The sequence below is a fragment of the Capricornis sumatraensis genome, chromosome 8 (genome assembly GCF_032405125.1).
Source record: "Capricornis sumatraensis isolate serow.1 chromosome 8, serow.2, whole genome shotgun sequence".
NCBI classification, from domain to species: domain Eukaryota; kingdom Metazoa; phylum Chordata; class Mammalia; order Artiodactyla; family Bovidae; genus Capricornis; species Capricornis sumatraensis.
In genome coordinates, this window is record NC_091076.1 from 93043488 (window position 1) to 93057605 (window position 14118).

The 14118-nt window shown below is 52.8% G+C and overlaps 1 long non-coding RNA gene and 2 pseudogenes across 1 annotated transcript; 2 read left to right on the top strand and 1 right to left on the bottom strand.

Moving 5' to 3' along the window:
* Nucleotides 1–256: 256 nt before the first annotated feature.
* Nucleotides 257–2553, top strand: LOC138084708 (amine oxidase [copper-containing] 3-like; annotated as a pseudogene).
* Nucleotides 2554–9539: 6986 nt separating this feature from the next.
* Nucleotides 9540–13139, top strand: LOC138084707 (primary amine oxidase, lung isozyme-like; annotated as a pseudogene).
* On the bottom strand, nucleotides 10286–12626 carry LOC138084709 (uncharacterized). The gene is made up of 3 exons (XR_011145219.1): nucleotides 12524–12626; nucleotides 12271–12405; nucleotides 10286–10644 (listed from the first exon to the last, which is right to left on the bottom strand). It is a non-coding gene; the product is annotated as an uncharacterized lncRNA (long non-coding RNA).
* Nucleotides 13140–14118: the final 979 nt, after the last annotated feature.

The following is a 14118-nucleotide window of genomic DNA, read 5'->3' on the forward strand; positions in this document are numbered from 1 at the left end:
TGGACGTGGGAGGTAAGACACTCTACGGGAGGCAATGATTCCAGTAGAGGGGGGTGAAAGATTGGGGGCATCTTTGAGTGAGAGGGGAGGGAAACAGGGGACACACTCAGTCTGATCTTCTCTTTGGCCCCCACTCTGAAGCCAGGAGAAGGCAGAGTCCAGAGGGGCAGAGCTGCTGCCTGACCAGGCCTCCCTCCTCTGCTCCCCCTTTGCACCCCCACCTCCAGGACTGGAAAACTGGGTCTGGGCTGAGAACATGGCTTTTGTCCCCACAGCGATACCCTGAAGCCCTGAACACCAGGTACATAGGCTGCATGTGACCCGGAAGCAGCTGGAAACCGAGGAGCAGGCCGCTTTCCCCTGAAGTGGCCTCCCCTCGCTACCTGTACCTGGCCAGCAAGCAGAGCAACAAGTGGGGGCACCCTCACGGCTATTGCACCCAGACAGTCAGCTTTGCTGGGGGGCCACTGCCCCAGAACAGTTTCATGGAGAGAGCCTTCAGCTGGAGGAGGTGGGGGTGTGTATTGTTGGAGATGGGTAGATGAGATGAAAAGAGCATGTTCAGTTCAGTTCAGTTCAGTCGCTCACTCGTGTCTGACTCTTTGTGACCCCATGAATCGCAGCACTCCAGGCCTCCCTGTCCATCACCAACTCCTGGAGTTCACTCAAACTCAGGTCCATTGAGTCAGTAATGCCATCCAGCCATCTCATCCTCTGTTGTCCCCTTCTCCTCCTGCCCCCAATCCCTCCCAGCATCAGAGTCTTTGCCAATGAGTCAACTCTTTGCATGAGGTGGCTAAAGTATAAGAGTTTCAGCTTTAGCATCAGTCCTTCCAAAGAACACCCAGGACTGATCTCCTTTTGAATGGACTGGTTGGATCTCCTTGCAGTCCAGGGACTCTCAAGAGTCTTCTCCAACACCACAGTTCAAAAACATCAATTATTCTGCGCTTGGAAGGGGCAATTGGGAACCCAGTTCAAATTCTGTACCAGTTGATGTAAGAGCACAAAACAATTCCTGGTTATCAAAAAGCTGACAGTAGATAAATGGTCCCCTTGGAAAGCTAAAGGCCAGGCAGATAAGTCTTTCCTGTTTTTCTAATGCTGTGAAATCCAAAGGGATCAACAGAAGAAGGCCATGAAAAGATGTTGGGTTCAGGTCAAGAGAAAACAAAGATAAAGGAAAAGTTCACCCCAGTACTGTATCTGTAAAAAAAACCAAAATGTGTTGGACCGCCCACTAGGTGGGATGTGGGATGTGCAGGAAAATGGCTGCACACTAGGGTGACATCACGGTGAGGGTGTGGATGAACTGGGAAGCTGAGGTCCATGGACTCAGCTCCCTTCCATGATGATCAGGCAGCAGGACAGGGACAGTGACCATGGACCCCTGACCAGAGCATCTCTAGGTACCAGCTGGCCGTGACCCAGAGGAAGGAGACAGAGCCCAGCAGCTCCAGCATCTTCAATCAGAATGACCCCTGGACTCCCACCGTGGACTTTGCTGACTTCATCAACAATGAGACCATTGCTGGAAAGGTCAGCTGTCTGTGGGAGATGAGGGAGGGGTGGGGGACACGGAGATCAGCCCCACCTTCCCTTGGTGGGGGGGCCTGAAAACCCGTGATCACCTGGAGGGCTGAGCTGACTCCTGCTTCTGTGCTCTTGTGGATCTGCTCACTACTTGTGGGGGCAACTTCCTAAGCTGGGCTTCATCTGCAGACCCTGGCTGATGCTCCAGTCTTTCCTCGAGAGGCAGCAGCTCTCTCAGTCTCTGCTTGTGGACTGAGTCCTTTAAGGGCCCCAGGATTCAAAGGGCTGGAAGGGAAGGGAAGACCACCTCTCTTATACTTAAAACTTATCCGTTTCTGTCTTCACCACTAAAGGATTAATTTCCAAACGTTGAACTTTTCTGCCATCCAAACCTGATCTTCCCTCCTCCATTCTCCCTCCTACAAATACAGTTTGGGAACTCTCCCAGAGTCGGGGGAGGTGCTAAAGTAGCCTGTGGCTGTCATCATTTCTCTTGGATGGGTAGGCTGATGGCAATGTGATGGGAAATGTCAGAGATGGCACCTGCAGGCTGGGTCATTGAGGGTGGTGTTGCTCCTAATATGAAGTTAATTCTTTATGCTTTGACATCTGGGCTACTATGAAAACACGTTTAAAGATTTAAAACCCTCTTAAGTGATGGTGGGCTCCCAAAGTGAATCCTGTGGGAGGCAGAGGTGTCCTTAGCAGCAGCAGGCTTTGTGACCCCCTTTCTTCCCCCACTAGGACTTGGTGGCCTGGGTGACAGCTGGTTTCCTGCACATCCCACATGCAGAGGACATTCCAAACACGGTGACAGTGGGGAACGGTGTGGGCTTCTTCCTGCAACCCTAAAACTTCTTTGATCTGGACCCCTCCATCAATTCTGCTGACTCCATCTACTTCCAGAAAGACCAGGATGCTGGGTCCTACTAGGTCAACTCCCTGGCTTGCCTGCCCAAGGCTCCTGCCTGTGCCCCTGATCTCCCTGACTTCTCCCATGGGGGCTTCTTCCAGAACTAGGTGTTCCCTGGGATGGGGAATGAGAATGGGGCTCCAGGGTCTGGGAGTGTGGGGAGAAGGGCCAGGAAATGGGGAGCCTGTGCCCTCTTCTCCCTCCTCACCCCCCCGGGGCCTCTCTCTCCTCCATCGTCCTCCCTTGCTTACCGCCTCGCTGGGATCATCCTGAAGCTATGCTGCCTGAATCAGGGGCTTCTCAGCTCTGTGCACCCCAACAAGCTGGGTTCCTGTCACAGAGGAGAGGAATGGTCAGATGAGAGTCTGGAGTCATGGTTACACCTTTCTAGGAGACTCCTCGGTTTGGTGTTTTTCATTTTCTTTTCTTTGGTCTTTGCTTTCTGCTTTCCCCAAATCATTTTAAGCCATGCCAGGTCTCTCCAGAGAATCCCCAGTCCTCACTTGGCAGGAGAGGATGCGGGGTCTCTCTGGGGCTGGTTGCCTAGAGGCCCTGGGCAGGGTTCCTGGCAGGCTTGTGAATCCAGGAGTCCAGCTGGAAGGGGCTCTTTGGCACATGTTTCCTCTCATCCTGGTCCTCCTTCTCCCTCTTCCTTCTTGCCTCACCTCCTCCCGTTCTCACCTATTCTTGAGATTTACCGCCCGGCCCTGAGGGGATGTTCCTCAGCTCTCACTTTTCAACTCTGGTCTCCTCCTCTGACTCTAGGCCCGTGGAAGTCTGAAAATGCAAGGGCCATCTAGCTTGAGAGGACAGCCCCCATCTGTCTCCCTGTGTCTGGGAGCTGCCCCTTCCCCCAGTCCTGGGGCAGGGTGTTTCCCCACAGTTCTTTCTGCCCATTTGTATAGGCCTGTCTTGCATCCTCTTGCAGAGGATGCTCATGGAGACAGCAGCAGCTCTAGTTAGCACTGGAGGTGGTTTGTGGGTGCAGTGGTAATGAGGAGTGGTCATTTTGTGCCAGGTGTGTGGTGTGACCAGTGTCCTCTGAACTTGGCAATAGCCAACATGGGAGACTGGGTGAGAGCCAAGGGTGAGAAGCAGAAAGATCAGTCACACCATGCCATGGCAGGGGGCGAGGGGCTGACCAATCACATGTGAGCATGCAAATGAGCCAGGGCCTCTTGGGGTGGAGTCTCCCCCACAGGTCGTCCCTTCAGGATCCGGGGTCTCTCCACAAATGTCCAGAGATTGGACATAATAGAACTCTGCTTCCCTAGAACATTTGTTAAGCAAGTTCTAATTTGGCTTGACAAAGCAATACTCTGCAGCTATAAAACTGTATCTTTTTATACAAATTACTCTTCTAAAGAGTAAGGCAATGCACAGAATTGTGGACCGGGCACCTCCATTTGTGTTTTATGGGGGAGGATCGTATAAATCCATATTTTCATATCTTATAGATGCATATTCAGAACCCATGGGTAACACTGGTTGCCTCTGTGAAGAGGAACCAGGAGGTAGGGACTTGGGAAGGAGGAAACTTGATACTACATGTCCTTTTGTACATTTTGAATTTTGAACCGTGTGACTATATTACCTATTCATTTATTATTATTCAAAAAATAAATGGGCTAAGTAGTTTCTGACTTCATTCTTTAAAATAACTTGTCTTCTTCTTGCCTGGAAAATCCCATGGACAGAGGAGCCGATAGGCTACAGTCCACGGGGTGGCAAAGAGTCCCACATGACTGAGCGACTTCACTTTCAGGGTAGGGGAGGGTACTGTGCTCAGGCACTCAATTTTTTCAAGTGTTTGAGAGCCAGAGAAATGGGTGTGGCCTCTGTGCTTAGTCAGTCAATCATGGCCAACTTTTTGTGACCCCATGGACTATAGCCTACCAGGCTCCTCCATGGATGGATTTCTCCAGGTAAGAATACTGGAGTATATTGCCTTTTCCTTCTCCAGGGAATCTTCCTGACCCATGGAGAGAACCTGGGTCTCTTGCATTGCACAGAGGTGTCGCCTCTGGTGACCTCTTGGCCTCTTCTTGCCTGCACATCTCCAAGAAAAAATGTTAAATGTCAAGAAATTTCTTCTGCTGTCTCTTGCTGACTCTCCCTGTCTGTCTCACTTCAAAGAGGAGGAATGAGAGCCTGCTGGAAGCCAAGGTAGGGCTGGGCATTGAGGGACAGGACACAGAGTTCAGATGCCGCTCAGCTTCTGACCGGAGGGAGATCGTATCCAGGGAGACACAGAAGCTTCTGCTCCCTTCTGTCCTGCTCCAGGCCCAGGCTCACTTCTGGGACAAAGGTGGATGAAGGTGAGCTGGACAGAAGCTAGGTTCCAAAGAACAGGGAGAAAGCCCTCAGTCAGGAGAGAGGGCCAGTGCTGGGTGGGTGAATTTATAACATGACCTGAAATGAAAGTCAGAGTGACAGAGGACAGAGACGGAGGGAAAGAGAGGCTAAAGACTGAGACAGAGGAGAAAAACGGGTGCTGTGGCTGCTGTGGCTCTGATACTGACTTGATGCCTCTTCTTTCTCTGATCTGAGTCATTGAACTTCTCCATGATGGGCTTTTGCTGTTGTCTCCACCTCCTTTTGGCTCCTGTTTCTGATCCCTTGCACAATAGTCAGTGCTGGAGGCAAGAGGAAGAAAGAAATGCGGTGTCCACCGCTCCCCCACCCTGGTTGAATAAGTTGCAAGTCTTTGCCTTGAGTCCCATGTCCAGACCTAGGCTGTGAGTGTTTGCAAATGGTGAGTGTGCCTGTGAGTGTGTGTGGGTGCTCGCTTACAGCTTTTTTTAAAAGTGTTGTTGTTGTTATTGTTGTTTTCTAATATTTTTCTTTCTTTCTTTCTTTGGCTGTGGCATGAAGGATCTTCAATCTTAGCTGTAGCATGTGGGACCTGGTTCCCCAACCAGGGATTTAAACAAGGCCCCTGCACTGGGAGCAGGGGAATGTTACCCACTGGACCATCTGAGAAGTCCCAGGCATTGCTATATTTAGGAGCACTTACCACCTGACAGGTTCGGTTACTGATTAAGGTAAAATCCTAGCCAAAAATCAGTAGTAGTTTGTGCGGTGATGAGATATTAACAATTATGTAGAAGATTCTTGTATATTTTATACAATGCTTGGGTGAGTTTGGAAACAGGGTATACCCCTAACCAAATAAAAAAGGTATATGAGGTCCTGCTGACAGCTTCTCTGATGAGACTTATCAGTGAATTGGCTACCCTCTTCAGTATTCTTGCCTGGAGAATCCCATGGACAGAGGAGCTTGGCGGATTACAGTCCACAGGATTAAGAAGAGTCGGACTGGACTGATTCTTAGCACAGCATATATCAGTGAGAATGGGTGCATTTATTCTACAGCCTGTTTACTTGTTTTAAGGGGAAACCCACCCCTCCAGCTGCTCCCAAATGGTTCTCTCAGTTATCCAACCCTCTCCCTGAACTTTAAACGTCTCTCTTGACGGGCTCTTGACTCTCATCTCACTAAGTCTCTGCTAGGACCGTGACTCTCCAGGACAGTGTCTTCCTCAGCTTGTGCCTCCCAGATGCCTTCCTCCAAGGAGAGCTCTACTTTCTCTGGATCAGCTTCCTGTCCCCAGCCTGCCCCAGATCACCAGTTTCTGCTTATCCCACTCCCCTCTTACTGCTGATGCAGAATGACAGGCCCTTTCACCTGATACTTTCTGGACTCTGGGTGGCATTGGTTCTTCTGACTAGTATCTACTGAAAAGTCTCACCTTTTGACACCTCCTCATATTCTGACCCCTCCGAGGGCATGCCACGTGCTTCTCAGCCTCTTATGCCGGCTCCTTTGCCCTTGCTGTGCCCACAACCTACTAAGCCCCACATATGGACATCTTCTGGACTGTGGCCCTGCTCCTCCTCTCTCCCCTCTGCAGAGTCCTCTCTGGGTGATCTCAGGCTTCCTATCTTCGTGCGTTAGTCACTCAGTCATGTCAATTCTTTGCCACCCCATAGACTGTAGCCTGCCAGGCTCCTCTGTCCATGGAATTCTCCAGGCAAGAATACTGGAGTGGGTGGTCATTTCTTTCTCTGGGGAATCTTCCCAACCCAGGGATCAAACCTACGTCTCCCATATCGCAGGCAGCTTCTTTATCATCTGAGCAATGACTACCATTTGTTGTTTGACACAAATCTCTGTTTCTAGATAAAAGTTGCTCTCCAGCCGTTGAAACCTTTAGACCCAATGCCCCTTTTTCTGGGCATGTATGCTGGGGCTTCCCACAGGAACCTCACCTCAAACTTGTTGGAATCCTCCTTCAACTTGCTGCTCCTCTTGTAGGTCCTTCTTCCGGAGAAAGCCCCTCACCCTCCCAAGTCACCCAATGGAAACCTGGTGTCCTTGTGTCACCAAAGAGTCTGTATCCTTTCTCACGCACCCACCCAGTCAGACACCACGTCCTGTCAACACCCCCGGCCACATTGCTCAGATTCCTCACTTCTCTGTCCTGGAGGTCACTGGCCTCATCCGACACTTTGCCTCCTGTCGGTGTCCTCGCTTCTGTCTTTCACACACTTGGTGCTCTCTCAGCACTGAAGCCAGAGCTGTACCCCTGGGGTGCAGATCAGAGTACAGTGACCTGGGCATCCGGGGCGGTTCCACTGGCCTCATGGGGACTCCGGGACTGCAGGCAGGCTCAGGCAGCACGTTCTGGGGTCCAGCCTGGGGACAGGGGATGGCACCTGGCTCCCTGGAATCCAGTCACCTTCAGCACATTTACACAGGCTGCGGGCAAGTTTGTCCAAAGGGAAATAAGACTTACTGGAGGAAGCAGGACGTGTAGCTCCTTTCCCCTGAGTAACTGTCCAACAGGAACACCTTTAAACAGTTGTTTACGGTGTGTGATATGGTGATGGTGAAGCCTAGGATGACACGAATTCAGAGGAAGCCATGTGACAGCAAGACGCCTCTAGAGAAGGTGGGCAGAGGGGCACCTTCTGCTGTATCAGTTCCTCCTCAAGGCCCGGCCAAAGCTCTCCCTCCCACTCCCTGATCATTACTCCCTCTCTCTGGGAGACCTGGGGATTCCCCACCAGAGTGGACATTCTTGATCTGTGATTGGTAACACTGGTCGGGACGAAAAAAAGTTGTAGGTGTTCTCTTGACAATGTGTTCTGAGCTGGGAGGAAATACCACCACTTATCAAAGGATCCAGAATGAAGTTCCTGGGCTGGAAAGGCTTGCCGTGAGACCAGGGCCCGGTTTGACCTTAGATTCTGTCCCCCCTTTATTACAAAGTCCACATGAACCATTTCAAACTGAGACAGGCTAGGGCCTGAGTTCCTATACTGGAGTGCTTGCACTTGGCATGTGGACAAATATCTCCTTGAACAACAGAATACAAAGGAACTGTAACAGGCTAAAAATATCTGCAAGCACTGGGCAGTCCCCGCAGTTATGTACAGTGAGACACAAAAGACACAGAAACTTATTGCTGCTTCTGAGGTGAAAGGAGAAGAGCAGGTGTTGGGCATGACCCCTGCACACAGCACCACCAAAGGGGTGGGCAGACCACCTAAGCCAGCCGTCAGTCCACTCCACGGATCTGCCCCCACTCTTACTCCACTGAAGGAACCTGTGTTTTCTTCTTGCTCCTTCCTGCTGCAGCTTGAGTACCAGTTACCTCTGATTTACTTCACCAGCCTCTTTATCAATTCGATTGATGCAAGAGTCCGAGGATCCAGGTTGGTCACAAAATGAACAGCGTGTGGAATTTGCATATCAAAATAGAGTTGGTTGCAGAAGCAGCTGGTATCTGGAGAACTGACCTTTCTGAGGTTGATTTCCCTGATTTCACAGTGCCCAGATTCCTGTCTTTCTGCAAGGCCTACTTTGCTTAAGACCCACACACTGCACAAACCTTCCTGACCTGATCTCTTCTGCTGTCCCACCGACTCCTGTCTCCACCTCACACCCAATGCGCTGACCTCAGCCATTTCCTGCCCATGCCAGGTGCTTCAAGGTACCTTTGCACCTTCTGATCCTTTTGGCTGGGATGTACTGTCCATTCTCCAGCAAACATACTCTGTCTGCAAGGTCATCTAAGGTGCCTTCTGGGAAAGTGGTCTTGGACAAGTCCAGGCTGGAAAGGACTTTCCCCCAGTTCACCAGGGAAGCATGTCCCATCTCTGGATCCTCAGTCTCTCCTGGTTCCCTCAGGACCTGGCTGAACAGAAGATAGTGTCTACGTCACATCACCTGCCTGACAATGGAGATGGCTTTGCTCTCTGCTTCTGCAGCATTCTGGAAAAGGGTTTCCTGGGGATGAAGGCTGTGGACAGCGAGGTTAAATTCAGAGCTAGGGTGTTATGCCCCTGACGTCTGACGTGGTCCATCAGTTCTGCTCAAGGTGGGGGGTCTCTGTAAGCTGCAACTTCCCGCCCGCTCCAGCTTCTGAATGGATTCACTCCCCTCAGGCTCTCCTCTAGTGACTCAGGGAGTTCAGGGCCTCCACGATGTTGACTGGGCTCAGCTCTTCAGCCCCCCAGCTCCCCACAGGTGATCGGTGTTCTCAGCATGACTCTCCAGGCTCCTCTGTGTGCCATTAGGGTTCTGGTTGCTGCATGGGAGCCCTCATCAGAGGGCTTCATGGACTAGAGGAAGGAAGATGGAATCTGGCTGGATGGCTGAACACAGGAGTTTTGCTAGCAGCCATGTAGAGAGAGTGGAAAAAGAGCCCCAGGACCCGACACTTGTACCACTTCCTCCCTCCAGCTGTGTCTCCCATACCCATCCCTCCCCCATTTTGTGAAGCTGAGTGTTTGATTTGAAACAGGAGGACAGAGGCTGCCATGGGCAACTTAAAATTCAGGTTATAACCTCAGCTGCATCTTTTGAGCCTGGCCCGTTCCTGCCCCACCCCAATCTCCAACCACTGCCAACCCTCCTTCCTCGGCTGCTTGTCCTTAGTGTACAATAATGCGATGCCCCGAGCACAACTCAAAGACAGGAACCTACAGACACTGAAGGAGGCTCTGTGCACCCGGTTCTGCCGGTCTGTCCATCATGCATGCTGCGCTCCAAATCAAGAGCCTGAAGACAGCCAGAGCTGTAGTGATGTTCATCATTTTCCTGTCCTTTTGGACTCCTCTGGTGATAGGCACGGAGGAAGGTGGTTTAGGGAGTGAGAAAGGAGTTGGAAAGCAATGTCATCCCAGCCTCCCTCCCTGCTGCCCCTCCCGATCCCCCATTGCCCAGCCCTGGAAACACCCTGACCACAGCCAGGTGCGTGTAGACATGAGCTGAGAAGAGCTGAGGGCTGTGATGAGCTTCCTGACCCAGAAGCTGGGGCCAGACCTGGTGGATGTATGCCAGGGCCGATCCTCAAACAACTGCGTCTTCTCAGTAGAGCTGCAGCTGTCCCCCAAGGCTGCAGCCCTGGCCCACCTGGACAGGGGGAGCCCCCCACCTGCCCGGGAGGCACTGGCCATCATCTTCTTTGGCAGACAACCCCAGCCCAATGTGACGGAGCTGGTGGTGGGGCCGCTGCCCCAGCCCTCCTACATGCGGGATGTGACCGTGGAGCGTCATGGGGGCCCCCTGCCCTATTACCGACGCCCCGTGCTTCTCCGAGAGTCCCAGGACATAGAGCAGATGATCTTCAACAGAGAGCTGCCCCAGGCTGCTGGTGTCCTCCACCGCTGCTGCTCCTACAGACAAGGGGGAGGGAACCTGGTGACCATGACCACAGCCCCCCGTGGCATGCAGTCAGGGGACAGGGCCACGTGGTTTGGCCTCTACTACAACATTTCAGGATCTGTGGTCTACCTGCACCCTGCGGAGTTGGAGCTGCTGGTAGATCACAAGGCTCTGGACCCTGCCCAGTGGACCATCCAGAAGGTGTTCTTTCAGGGCCGCTACTATGAGAGTCTGGCCCAGCTGCAGGAGCAGTTTGAGGCTGGCCAGGTGAATGTGGTGGTGATCCCAGACAACGGCACAGGTGGGTCCTGGTCCCTGAAGTCCCAGGTGCCCCCGGGTCCGGCTCCCCCTCTGCAGTTCCATCCTCAGGGCGCCCGCTTCAGTGTCCAGGGAAGTTGAGTGACCTCCTCATTGTGGACTTTCTCCTTTGGCCCCGGAGCTTTCAGCGGTTCTAGGATCTTTGACATTCGATTCCAGGGAGTATGGCTGTCTTATGAGATCAGCCTGCAAGAGGTCCTGGTACCTATGGTGGGAATACCCGAGTCACAATGGTGAACCGCTACATGGATCAAAGCTTTGGTCTGGGCAAGTTCGCCACGCCCCTGACCCGTGGCATCAACTGCCCCTATCTGGCCACCTATGTGGACTGGCACTTCCTTCTGGAGTTTCAAGGCCCCAGGACCCTCTACAATGCCCTTTGTGTTTTTGAGCAGAACAAGGGCCTGCCCCTGAGGCGACACCACTCAGATGCGTATTCTCACTCTTTGGGGGTCTTGTGGAGACAATGCTGGTCTTCAGATCTGTGTCAAGCTTGTACAACTATGACTATGTGTGGGATGTGATCTTTCACTCCAATGGGGCCATTCAAGTCAAATTCCATGCCACGGGCTTCATCAATTCAGTGTTCCACTTTGGTGCTGCCCGAAGATATGGAAACCAGGTTCGGGAGAACACACTGGGCACCGTCCACACCCACACTGCCCACTACAAGGTGGATCTGGATGTGGGAGGTAAGACACCCCAGGGCAGGCACGGATTGCAGTAAGGGGCCTGAAAGATTGGGGACATCTTTGGGTGAGAGGTGGGAAGCAAGGGACACACTCAGTCTGGCCTTGTCTTTGGCTCCTAGTCTGAAGCCAGGAGCAGGCAGACTCCAGAGGGGGCAGGGCAGCTGCCTGACTAACTCTCGCCCCTCCCTTCCCCCCCAACTCCACTCCCACAGGACAAGAGAACTGGGTCTGGGCTGGGGACATGGCTTTTGTCCCCACTGCGATACCCTGGAGCCCCGAGCCCCAGATACAGAGGCTGCAGGTGACCCGGAAGCAGCTGCAGACAGAGGAGCAGGCTGCCTTCCCCCTGGGAGGGGCCTCCCCTCGCCACCTGTACCTGGCCTGCAAGCAGAAGAACAAGTGGGGACACCCTCGGGGCTACCGCATCCAGCTGCTCAGCATCCCTGGGGAGCCGCTGCCCCAGAACAGCCCTTTGGAGAGAGTTGTCAGCTGGGGGAGGTGGGTGGGGTGCGTTGTTGGAGGGTTGGTTGATATGAGAAGAGTGTTGGGAGGGGCATTTGGGAACCCAGTTCAAACTGTACATGAGGCGAGGTAAGAGCCCAAAACATTTCCTGATTATCAAAAGGACCACAGTGGATACATGCCGCCGCTGTGAGGAAAGTCTTTTAAATTTTGGTGGTCCATGTTGTGAAATCCAAAGGGATATACAGGTAAATATGGAAAGGTGTTTGGCCACCCACTAGGGCGGCATCGAGTGACTGAAGATGAGAGAGGAAACCTGAGGTCCATGGGCTCGGCTCCCTTCCATGATGATCAGGCTGCAGGACAGGGACAGTGACCATGGGCCCCTGACCAGAGCATCTCTAGGTACCAGCTGGCCGTGACCCAGAGGAAGGAGACAGAGCCCAGCAGCTCCAGCATCTTCAATCAGAATGACCCCTGGACTCCCACCGTGGACTGTGCTGACTTCATCAACAATGTGACCATTGTTGGAAAGGTCAGCTGTCTGTGGGAGATGAGGGAGGAGGGGGGACACAGAGATCATCCCCACCTTCTCTTGGGGTGAGGGCTGAAAACCGTGATCACCTGAAGGGCTGAGCTGACTCCTGCTTCAGCGCTTTTGTGGATCTTCTCCTTACCTGTGGAGGGAAACTTCCTAAACTGGGAGTTCATCTGCAGATCCTGGCTGAGGCTCCAGCCTTTCCTCAAGTGGCAGCAGTCTCTCAGTCTCAGCTTGTGGACTGAGTCCTTAAGGGCCCCAGGATTCAGAAGGGCTGGAATGACCAGGGAAGACCACATCTCTTAAACCTAAAACTTCTCCGCTTCTGTCTTTACCACTAAAGGATTAATTTCTAAATGTCAGCCTTTCTGTCACCCATACCCTGATCTTACCTCCTTCATTGACCTCCTCTCAGTTACAGTTTGGGAACAATTCCAGAGTCAGAGGTGGTGCTGAAGTATCCTGTGTGTATCATCATTTCTCTTGGGATGGGTAGGCTGTTGGTGATAAGATGGGAAATGTAAGAGATGGCAGGTGCAATCTAGGATAGTGGAGGCTGGTGTTGCTCCTAATATGGAGTTGATTTTTTATGCTTTGACTTCTGGGCTACTATGATAAAGCATTGAGAGCTTAAAACTCTCTTGAGTGACGGTGGGCTCCTAAAGTGAATTCTGTGGGAGGCAGAGGTGTCCTTAGCAGCGCCAGGCCTCATGACCCTCCTTCTTCCCCCACTAGGACTTGGTGGCCTGGGTGACAGCTGGTTTCCTGTACATCCCACATGCAGAGGACATTCCCAACACGGCGACAGTGGGCAACAGTGTGGGCTTCTTTCTGCGACTCTACAACTTCTTTGACGAGGACCCCTCCATCAATTCTGCGGACTCCATCTGCTTCCGAGAAGACCAGGATGCTGGGTTCTGTGCAGTCAACTCCGTGGCTTGCCTGCCCCAGGTTGCTGCCTGTGTCCCTGACCTCCCTGCCTTCTCCCATGCGGGCTTCTCCCACTAGGTGTTTTCTGGGATGGGGAATGTGGCTGGGGCCCCAGGGCCAGGGAATGTGCAGAGAACAGCTGGGAGCTGTGGAGTCTGTGCGCTCTTCTCCCTCTTCACCCTCCAGGGTCCTTTCTGTCCCTTGCCTTCCCCTCCCTGCTGGGAGCATCCTGAGCCTGTGCTGCCTGACACAGGGCCGTCTCAGCTCTGTGGACCCCACCCTGCGGGATTCCTGTCGCAGAGAGGAAAGGAATGGCCAGTGGGGAGTCTGGAATGATTATTAAACCTAGCAATCCATTCCTGGTTTTGGTGTGTTTTGCTTTTTCATCCTTTTGTCTTTGGTTTCCCGCGTTCTCAAATCTTTTAAGGCTATGCCAGGTCTCTCCTGAGACTCCCCAGTCCTCACATGGGAGGAGAGGATGGAGGCTCTCTAAGGGGGTGGCTGCCAACAAAATTCCTGGCAGGACTGTGAATCCAGGAGTCCAGTTGGAAGGGCCTCTTTGGCCCTTGTTTCCACTCATCCTGGGCCTCCTTCTTCCCTTCCTTCTTGCCCTACCTTCTCCTGTTCTTACCTGTTCGTCTATCTTGGTATTTACCTCCTGGCCCTCAGCAGATGTTCCTCAGCTCTCATTGTTCAGCTCTGGTCTCCTCTCCTGACTCTAGGCCTGTGGAAGTCTGAAAATGCAAGGGACATCTAGCTTGAGAAGACAGTCCCCATCTGCCTCCCAGTGTCTGGAGGCTGCCCCTTCCCCAGTCCTGGGGCAATGTGTTTGTATGCCCTGTCTTGCATCCTCTTGCAGGAGTGGTCATGGAGACAGCAGCAGCTCTAGGGGGCACTTGAAGTGGCTTTGTGGGCACAGTGGTAATGAGGAGTGGTCATTTGTGCCAGGTCTCTGTGTGACCTGTGGCCTCTGCACACGGCAGGAGCCAGTGGGGGAGGCTGGGTGGGCACCTAGGGAGCGAGGCAAGAAGACCTGTCATGGGGCCAGGGATTGTCC